We start from the raw sequence: 8916 nt of genomic DNA on the forward strand, positions 1-8916 counted from the left end.
CTTCTGGGGGCTCCGGGAGGCTCCAAGCCCTCCGGGGGTGTTGAACAGTCCCTTGGGAAGTGGTCAGAAGTCCGAGATGGGCCCACAGAGTGAAGGCAGGGCCGCGCACCTTCTGGGAGCTCCAGGAGGCTCCGAGCCCCATCGTGTGCAGTTTCTGAGGCGCCTGCTTCACTCCCCGGCTCCCGGTCCCTCCCTGCAGCCTCAGAGCCAAGTCCACCGTCCTCCCAGCTGCCCCCTCCTCCTCCCCGAGAACCCGGGACGTGCTCCCCACTGTGAGGCCAGCTGACAGCAGCCCGAACTCCACCTGCAGTCTCAGCCCCCGTTTGCCCGGGGACCAGCCCGTGACATCCCGACATCCTATCTGCCAGGTGGGCAAAAGTCAGCCTGTGTGTGGACCGCAGGCAACTGCGATGTTCCGGCTCTGCTTCTCAGGAGCTGACGAGTTACCTGCCACAGTGGCAGGGTCGCAGCCCGGATAGGAGGCTCGGAGTCAGGACCCCCTCCCCAGAGCCAACAGCAAGACCCGGTGTACCTCAGTCCCCGCCCCCCGCCAGGTCTCTCTGGGATGGGGGGCGTGGCCCAGGCCGAGGGTGCACACAGGTGCTGTGTGACTAACAGGCCAGACTTGGGAAAGCCCAGGCCTCCACTAAGGGCTGCAGGCCCAGGTCGGGACAGTCCTGTGCCCCTGGCTGTGTGCTGTCCGTGAGCGTCAGCTCCGTGCCTGCTCGCACGTGTGCAGATGAGCAAGGCCAGGGGTCCACCCTCCCCAACCCCGGCGGCTCCGGTCTGCACACACTGTCCTCACTTGTCACCCGTGAGACCGGGAGAGGGGCTGGGCGGGGCGGGGGCGGCCTGCGGCCTCAGCTCACCGGACCTCCCTGCGACCCTCAGCCAGCACTGCACGTACCTTCTGTAGGATGTGAAATAGGCCTGCAGACGTCTTTCCTGCAGAATATCCTGTCTATATTCTCCAATCCCACTTGTCACTTGTCCTGAGCACCACCAACCTGGCCAGTAGGTGTATCTGCTTCCCAAGACCCTGGGACCCGAGTGGGTGAGGGAGAGTTGGGCCTAGCCCCCCAGTTTCCAGGGCACACCAGGGTCACCCAGTTCTGGGCCCCAGCAGATCCTGGCATTCATCCGCTCTGAGACCTCCCAGGTGATGAGTCCCACTTGTGGACGAGGCCAGAAACCAGGCAGCGCGTGACCTGGGATCCCAGGTCAGACGCCGGGCGTGGGGGGTCCAGCTCTGCCGCTCAGGTGGCTGGCAGGCCGCAGCCCCGCCCCTGGTCTCGGCTTCCCAGGCCGGACGCCGGATGAGGGCGCCTCCCTTCCCGGGAGGGCACCCGCCCCAGCTCCCTCTGCTTGTCCGTGCTTTGACACAGTGGCGGTCATCTCATCACTGATGCACGGACATGTGGACTCAACACGTGGTCCCCCATGCAGAGTCGCTGAGTCAGAGCACATCTCCTGAGCTGGGACCGCATGCCCATCGCGGTCCTGAGAGGTTCTGAGCCACAGGGCAGGGCCTGCCTCCCGTGAAGCCGAGCTTCCAGCAGGAGAGGAACAAACTGCAACAGGAACGTAAACCAGTAACAGCACAGCACCGCAGCGGCCGTGGGGAGGCCAGCTCCGCAGACAGGGGAGCTGCGCTTTCATTCCGGAGGGGATTCAAAGCCGAGGCCTTAAGATGTGCCAGATCCTCTCAGACACAGATCTCATCAACCTTTCAGTGTCCAGCCGGTGACTTTGGAGTTTTATTTAGTTGATTTCCCAACACCCGCTCTAATTCAGGATCTAAATCAACAGCCCTCCTGCGTGACACGTGTCCAGTTCGGGTGTGTGTTTGTCACTTTACAATGATGAGGAAAACCATCACATAAACATTTGGCAGAGAAACAATTTTCAATCTGTTTTCATTGCACCTGAGCTTAGGCAAGAGAGTCACGGTTTCCAAATTGTAGGCGTGGTCTCAGCTCAGAAGCAGCCCTGCTGGCCTTGAGTTCCGTGATTTCAGTGTTTCCCACAAATCTTATCATGCAGGGTTTCTTTCCTGGGGGAATGGGAAGTCAGCTCAGCCCCTGACCCTGACCTCAGGGCTCCTGGGCTCTGCTCGGGGCTCCTGGGCTCTGCTCGGGGCTGAGGGATGGACTGTGAAGTTGGAAACTTTGATCACATGGACACGTCAAGGCCTGCAGACCTCTGCTTCTTTATCAGGTAAACCTATGGACTTGGAGACCGGATCGATCAGGTTTTGTTTTTAGTCATAAATAGCAGTTGAAAAGGTAGATGCTCAGACTGAAGAAAAGATTTTTTTTTAAGAGAAATTAAGACCAGAGTTAGGCTCTGCACATAAATTTAAAACACATTTTCAGAGCCTAAGATTTTTGCTAACAACACTCTCTGGCCTAGTCACACAAGATCCCCAGTGAGACCTAGAAAACATCCAGAGAAACCCGGAATCACGTGGGACTTGATCCAAAAGACTGACAGGAACCACAGTGGAAGCATAAAGTCTAAGCCCTTGAGAAGGTTAATGATGAAATAGTCAATGTTGGCCTCACGGCCACCAGACGAGCGACTGTCCCTGATGTGTTGGACCAAAGGAGGCCAGAGGTCAGCAGGGCCCAGACTGCGGTCCCCAGGGTCGGGACGTGGGTCCCCAGACTGTGGTCCACAGGGCGCAGGTTCCCGGGCCACAGTCCACGGGGCTGGGACACGGGTTCTCACGTCCCCAGAAAGCTCGAGTGGCTTCAGACTTCCCTTTCCTCCAACAAAGCCTTCTAGGACCCCCTGTGAAATGAGGAGGAGGCAGAGTGGCCCTGGTGACCCCGGGGCGGGGTCTCGGTCTCCTGAGGGCTGATGGAGACGCTGGAAGAGGGGTGCACGGCAGGGGAAGTCCAGTAGGAAAGGGGGTGCCCTGAGGCGCGGTCAGGAAGGTTCTCCCCAGGACAGATGGAGAGATGCTCAGTCTGCTCACAGAAACGTTTCTTCAGACCAGCTCCTCACCAGGCCCCAGAGATGCCAGCAGAACTCTGCCCTCCAACAGCTTTCTTCCTGATGAGAGAGGAAACAGAAGAAACAAGCAAATCACACAAAGGATGTGACCATCACAGGGTACCGAATGCTGTGGGGGGACACAGGGAGGCCAAGGGGGCAGTGGAGGGCAAGTTCAGACAGAGAGGGAGAGGGTCTCACGGAGAAGATGCTCTGGAAGAGCTGGAGGGCCAGGGAAGGGGGGCCCTGCGGGGCGGGGGGGAGGAACTGCAGAGCAGGGAGGGGACTGCGTGGCAGGAAGGACTGCATGAGCTCATTTCCTCTTCCCAGGGCTTCACTACAGCTACTCCCACCCCACCCCAGCCAGCCCCTCAGGCCCGCGCAGAGTAAGGGCTTCCCGCGAGTTTGCAATTCTCAGAACGTGCCACCAGAGGGCAGTGTGGGTCCTACAGGAGTTGACAGGGTCACTTCCGCCCCCTGCACCCCCCTCCCAGATCACAGGCTTGCCTTATGGGGGGACGTGTTGCGGGGAGGGCAGCTGTCCCAGATGCTACTTCTGCTCCTTGTGCCCCAGCACGAGCTGCCGACCCGAGATCTGCGCAGAGCTGGGCGTCTGTCAACATTGCACAAGCTCTGGGACGCTCATGACGCAGAAGCTCATGGACACACCCTAACCCTGACCCTGACCATAAACCTACACAGGGCCAAAGGTCAGGGTCCTTTCAGTTCTCTATTTCATGTTAGCATAGCTCTCACACACAGAATCTCTCCTTAAATGGCACCCCACTCCAGCATTCTTGCCCGGAGAACCCCATGGCCGGGAGGAGCCTGGTGGGCTGCAGTTCACGGGGTCGCAGTCGGACACGACTGACCATCTGAACATGACACTTCACTGATCCGCATCGCTGTACGGCAGAAGCCAACATAACACTGTAAAGCAACTTTCCTCCCATTAAAAAATACATTAAAAAATAAAACAAGACATTAAAAAACTCTTGTAGGGAATTCCCTGGTGGGCTGGTGACTAGGACTCAGGTTTGATTCCTTCTTAGGGAACTAAGATCCCAAAAGCCACAAATCGTGGCTTAATTAATTAATTAAAACACCCTGGTAAAGGAGCAGAAAAGTTACCCAAGTATTAGACAAAGCCTTCCTTGTAACAGGTCCGTAAGAAAAATTTCATTTCAGAATAGGTCTTCGGTGGTGCAAACGACTCAGGTAACCCCTGAAAAAGGTTCAGACAACACGCCTGTATTTCTCAAGCACCGCTGTGGTTCGGTGGACCGGCCCTGTCGGAGACGCGCAGTACCACCGGGCCTCCAAGCTCCAAACTCAGCCCAGGCCAGCCCTGACCCCCAGGCGGCCGGCCCCTGTGGGCTGCTCGTTGCCACAGGGCTCCCTGACAAGCCTCCCCGGGTCCATCAGCCCTGAGCCTCCTGCGCGCCTCTCAGCCTCCCAGCCTGGCGGCTCCTGCCCAACTCCCTAACTCAGCTGAAACTGAAGCCCTGTGACCTGCACCACCTCCCAAGGATCCGTCCGGGTATCCCTCATTCCAGGGCCTCTCCCCGGCCCTGCCAGCGTCATCCACCTCCTGTTCTGCTAGGTCACCTCTAGACCCTGGGCTTCCCTTCCTTCCCTTCCTGGACGTCGCTCTGCTCACTTGGGCACCTTCCTGGGCGTCGCTCTGCTCACCTGGGCACCTTCCTGGGCGTCGCTCTGCTCACCTGGGCAGTGCTCTGACCTCCCACCTGGACTTCCTCTGCAGCGCTGCCCGCCACACCCACCGTCCGCGCTGCGGCGTATGGTTCTGTCAGCAGACCGTTGTGCTCAGATCCCTAAAGTGTGTTGAAGGGAAACCTGCCACCGCCCTGGTCCTCCTGGAGGAAGCCCGGCTCGCCCGTCTCGTCCCTGAGCCCCATGACCTTGGCCACTGAGATCTCAGCTAATCCTGAGGCGCGCCCCACCTTAATTCATATCATAGTGCGGTGCCCTCCAGGAGGGTGCCTCCAGCCACAGTCGGCTACTTAAATGTGGATGGCTTTGTTGTTGCTGTTTAGTTACCAAGTCATGCCTGACTCTCTGCGACCCCATGGACTGCAGCCCACCAGACTCCTCTGTCCCTGGGATTCTCCAGCAAGAACACTTGAGTGGGCTGCCATTTGTTTCCCCGGGTGCTCTTTCCAACCCAGGGATCGAACTTACGTCTCCTGCATTGGCAGGCAGATTCTCTACAACTGCGCCACCAGAGAAGTTAAATAAAATTTGAAATTCCGTTCTGTGGCCACACGGGCCACATATCAAGAACCCTGTGGCTGACCGAGGCCAGGGCTCCCGAGCTGGAGAGCTCAGACTCTAGAACATTTCTGTGAAGGCAGAAAGTTCCACTGGACGGCACCGTTGTAGAATATTGGTTGGGAGTCTTAGTTACAGACACAAGAACCCTCTTCAGCAAGTTTAAGCGGAAAGGGAATTATCATAGAATAGTAGGTACCTTGCAGAACTTCCGAGAGAGCTGGCGTGGAAGCCACATGGCCAGAGACAACATACCCCAGCCTCTCCTCCCCAGGCTGCTTGCAGAGTCCAGGCGGCCTCCCCGGCCGACTCCCATGTCCTCTCCCCTCACACACGTCCCAGCTGTCTGGGACTCTGTGCCCGTTTGCTCCTGGGTCTGTGTCTCGGCCTCTGGCACCCCACCTTGCAGGATCGCCTCATCTCCACCTGCAATCCCTGCACCTCTTCCCTCCCCACTGTGGCAGAACCCCTCGTCTGGGGCCCCAGCTCATCAGGACAGGTCACCGTGTGATGATGCCTTGGCCTGCGGCTCAGGCTGGGGTGTCCTCCGGGCCAGCTTGATGGAGTCGCGTTCAAGTCCTGGAAACCCTCCCCCCGCAGGGCCCAAGAGCACAGACAAAGCCGGGAGCGTGTTGCTCGTGACCCACTGGGTCCTGCCAGCACCCGCGCCCCTGAATGTCCAGCGCCTGGGACCTGGGAGAGAGAGAGACAGAAGCCCAGAACTGCAGGGGCTCCGGGCCCCCAGCCCTGCCCTGTAAGCCCTCCGCGGGCGGCCCTGCGGCCCTAACAAGGCTGAGTCCTTAAGACGTGCGGAGGGTGTCCGGAGGATCCTTCCTCCCGGCTTGATCAGCCCCGCTGGTGAGACAGAATTCTGCAGACAGTTCAGGAGGCCGCGGGTCCACCAGAGGGGCCCCACACACTCGTGCCTGGGGGGGACCCTTTTCCTGGTTCACGAAGGCCCTGGGCCCTTCATCCTGCAAGCACTCTCTCCACGTGACCACATCGAAGCCTACCCGCTTCCCGAAGGCCCCCTTCAAATGCCATCACAGCGGGGGTGAGGGTTCACCATGTGGGTTTGAGGGGACACAGTCCCGTGCACCCTGGCTCTGAGCCCCCTGGGTAGAAACAAGACCATGCGGGTCTGGGGTGGCGAGTGCTGGGTGAGCACACTTGGAAGCCTGATGGCGCCGGCTGGTCTCACGGAGCTGTCAGGAGCTGGGCTCACAGCTGGTCAGGGTGGGCTCCCTGGAGGAGGCCCCAGGGCGGGTGCCAGGGGCTGAGCCACCAGCTCGCACAGCGCCCCTGTGCTGGGCGACACCCCCCTGGCCCGACCACCCCACTCCCAAAAGAAGCCTGGTCTGCACACTGTCTCCTCTGCCGGATACCCTGCCCAGTGCTGCCGTCCAGGATTCAGGCCTCAGAGTCTCAGAGGCACTTTCTCTGATGGTCCCGTCGGAGGCTGCCCTCCCCAACCCAGCCTGTCCTCATTCTCTCCCTCTCTCATCGCCTGCCTCGCCCTCCTGGCACTGGGCATAAGCATGCTGATTCACCCTCCCCGCCTGTGTCTCTGTTCCTCTCTGTCTCTCCCCCATCTCTGTCTCTGTCTGTCTCTCTCTTCTTGTCTCTCTCTCTGCTCCTCTCTGTCTCCCTCTCTCTCTCTCCCTGTCTCTCTCTCCCTGTCTCTCTCTCTCCCTGTCTCTCTCTCTGTCTCTCTCTCCCTGTCTCTGTCTCCCTGTCTCTCTCTCTGTCTCTCCTTCTCCTTGTCTCTCTCTGTCTGTCTCTCCCTGTCTGTCTCTCTCTCTGGTCCTCTCTGTCTCCTTCCCCGCCTGCTTCTTCTGCTGGAACGTGAGCAGAGCCCTTGCCCGCCTGTGTCTGCCTGAACCCCAGGAGCACCACCCGGAGTCCCCAGAGGTCCCTGCAGCGCCTGCAGGAGGGTGGAGGCGAGGCTGGGCCAGGGCGGGGAGCAGCGCAGAGACGGGCAGGGGCTCCCGTGAGGGCCACCTCCCCTTGGTCCTGTCCCCCTCCCCACCCCAAAGTCACTGTGTTCCACTCTGCTCACCACACAACAGGCCTGTGAATCCGGGATGAGGTGTTGAGGCAAGGAAACCGACTCGATCTGGAAAGCCAGCTGACAGAGAAGACGAGGCTAGCGCCTGGAAAGAACCATCTTATCAGGGGCTGGACGCCGGGATCTTTACAGGTCAGACATGGGGGGAGGTGAGGAAGCAAAGTAAAAAGACCAGTAACCTAGCAGACATCTCCTAGAACGGCAAGCCTCAGGCGGGGGATGTGCTAATTTCGTCCCTCCTGCCATCTACAGGTGGGCAGGGTTCTGAACAGAGGCACTGTAGTTAACAGTCAGGGAGGGGCAGGGTCCTCCGAGGCAGGCCGCTCTGTGTGATTATAATAACAAAAGCGATGGTCAGCGAGTCAAACAAACAGTTCCAACATGGAGTCAGAATTGTCTTCTCTCTACAACAACTGGAAAACTTCATTTCCACACCTGGTAGCAGCCGAGAGCAGAAAAGTGCACGCGCTCAGACACCCAGAAGCCACGGGCTCAAATCCGGGGCCCTCCTGAGCTGCAAGAGGACCTGTCCCGTCCCAGGGGAAGGGACTGAGGGGTGACGTCGGGGCCGTCCTGTTCCTCCCCTCTGGGGCAGCCACGTGACACCTGGGGACCGCAGCAGGTGCCACACGGGGCCCCCTGCTCCCTCGGTGGAGGCGTCCAGTGTAGCTCTTATTACAGCTGCAGGCAGCTGCCCCTTCAGCGAAATGACCCAAGGACAGGAGCGTTTGCTCAATCAGCATCAAATTCCGTAAAGCCCCCTCTTTTCTTTTAAGCGTAGAACTAGGCCAGGGACGAGATGAGGACAACCCAAATATTAGCTTTCAGACTCGCTGCTCAGAGCTGCAATCCAGGCCACAGGGCATGGCCCACGTGGAAGTGTGTTTGAGGTCAAGTCAACAAGCCTAACCCCGCTGAATGAACCTGCTTTGTGGGTGAAAGATTTCTAAAGAAATTGATCTTACTCTGTGTTTCAGTGCTTGTGACTAACCCGTGTACCCATAGGACACTCGCAGTATACACTTCAACTCACCCGAATGCCCCGGCTACTTCGATCTCTGCCCTTCACCCCATTTAGGAGATGTGCTAGCTGAGGCCAGTCTCAGCCTTTGGAATCCAGGCTCCCAGCCCGCTGGCTTCAGGCTCCAGAGAGGCACTGCCGTGGAAAGCCGTGAGCTCACCAGCGGGTATTAGATAAAACAGGAAGAGACCCTCACGGGGCATCAGAGGCAACAATCTGTACTGTGTCTCGAAGAGGCTGGCAGCTGACACAGCAGGCTGGGGACCCCTCGTTATGATAAAGGAAATTCGTGCTCATGAAAAATGTGACAAGCTGCCAGTATTCGGTATTCAGAATACACACCTTTTTCAATTGCTTGAAACATCACTTTTCAATTGCTTAAAGCATTTAGGTTTTTAAAAAGTAATAATAAATGATCTAAAACACACCTAAGCATATGGAACAGATATGGAACAAGATATGAAATGAATGAAGAAGCGCTGAGCTGGGCTGGGGCTGAAGTTACACCCCGGGCCAACCACAGACCTGCAAACAGACA

At 58.3% G+C, this 8916-nt stretch overlaps 2 long non-coding RNA genes across 8 annotated transcripts; one reads left to right on the top strand and one right to left on the bottom strand.

Annotated features, from left to right (window-relative positions):
• Positions 1-1727: 1727 nt before the first annotated feature.
• Positions 1728-7932, bottom strand: LOC102398630. 7 transcript variants are annotated; one of them, XR_006639621.1, is made up of 6 exons: positions 7793-7932; positions 7537-7682; positions 7349-7442; positions 4658-4804; positions 4129-4222; positions 3504-3610 (listed from the first exon to the last, which is right to left on the bottom strand). It is a non-coding gene; the product is annotated as an uncharacterized LOC102398630 (long non-coding RNA). The 7 variants fall into 7 exon arrangements; XR_006639623.1 differs by having other exon boundaries at positions 4658-4832; XR_006639624.1 differs by having other exon boundaries at positions 7349-7456.
• LOC112587315 lies at positions 2079-3982 on the top strand. Its single transcript, XR_003111795.3, has 3 exons — positions 2079-2217; positions 2997-3117; positions 3572-3982. It is a non-coding gene; the product is annotated as an uncharacterized LOC112587315 (long non-coding RNA).
• Positions 7933-8916: the final 984 nt, after the last annotated feature.

Source organism: Bubalus bubalis, chromosome 10, assembly GCF_019923935.1.
Source record: "Bubalus bubalis isolate 160015118507 breed Murrah chromosome 10, NDDB_SH_1, whole genome shotgun sequence".
NCBI lineage: Eukaryota > Metazoa > Chordata > Mammalia > Artiodactyla > Bovidae > Bubalus > Bubalus bubalis.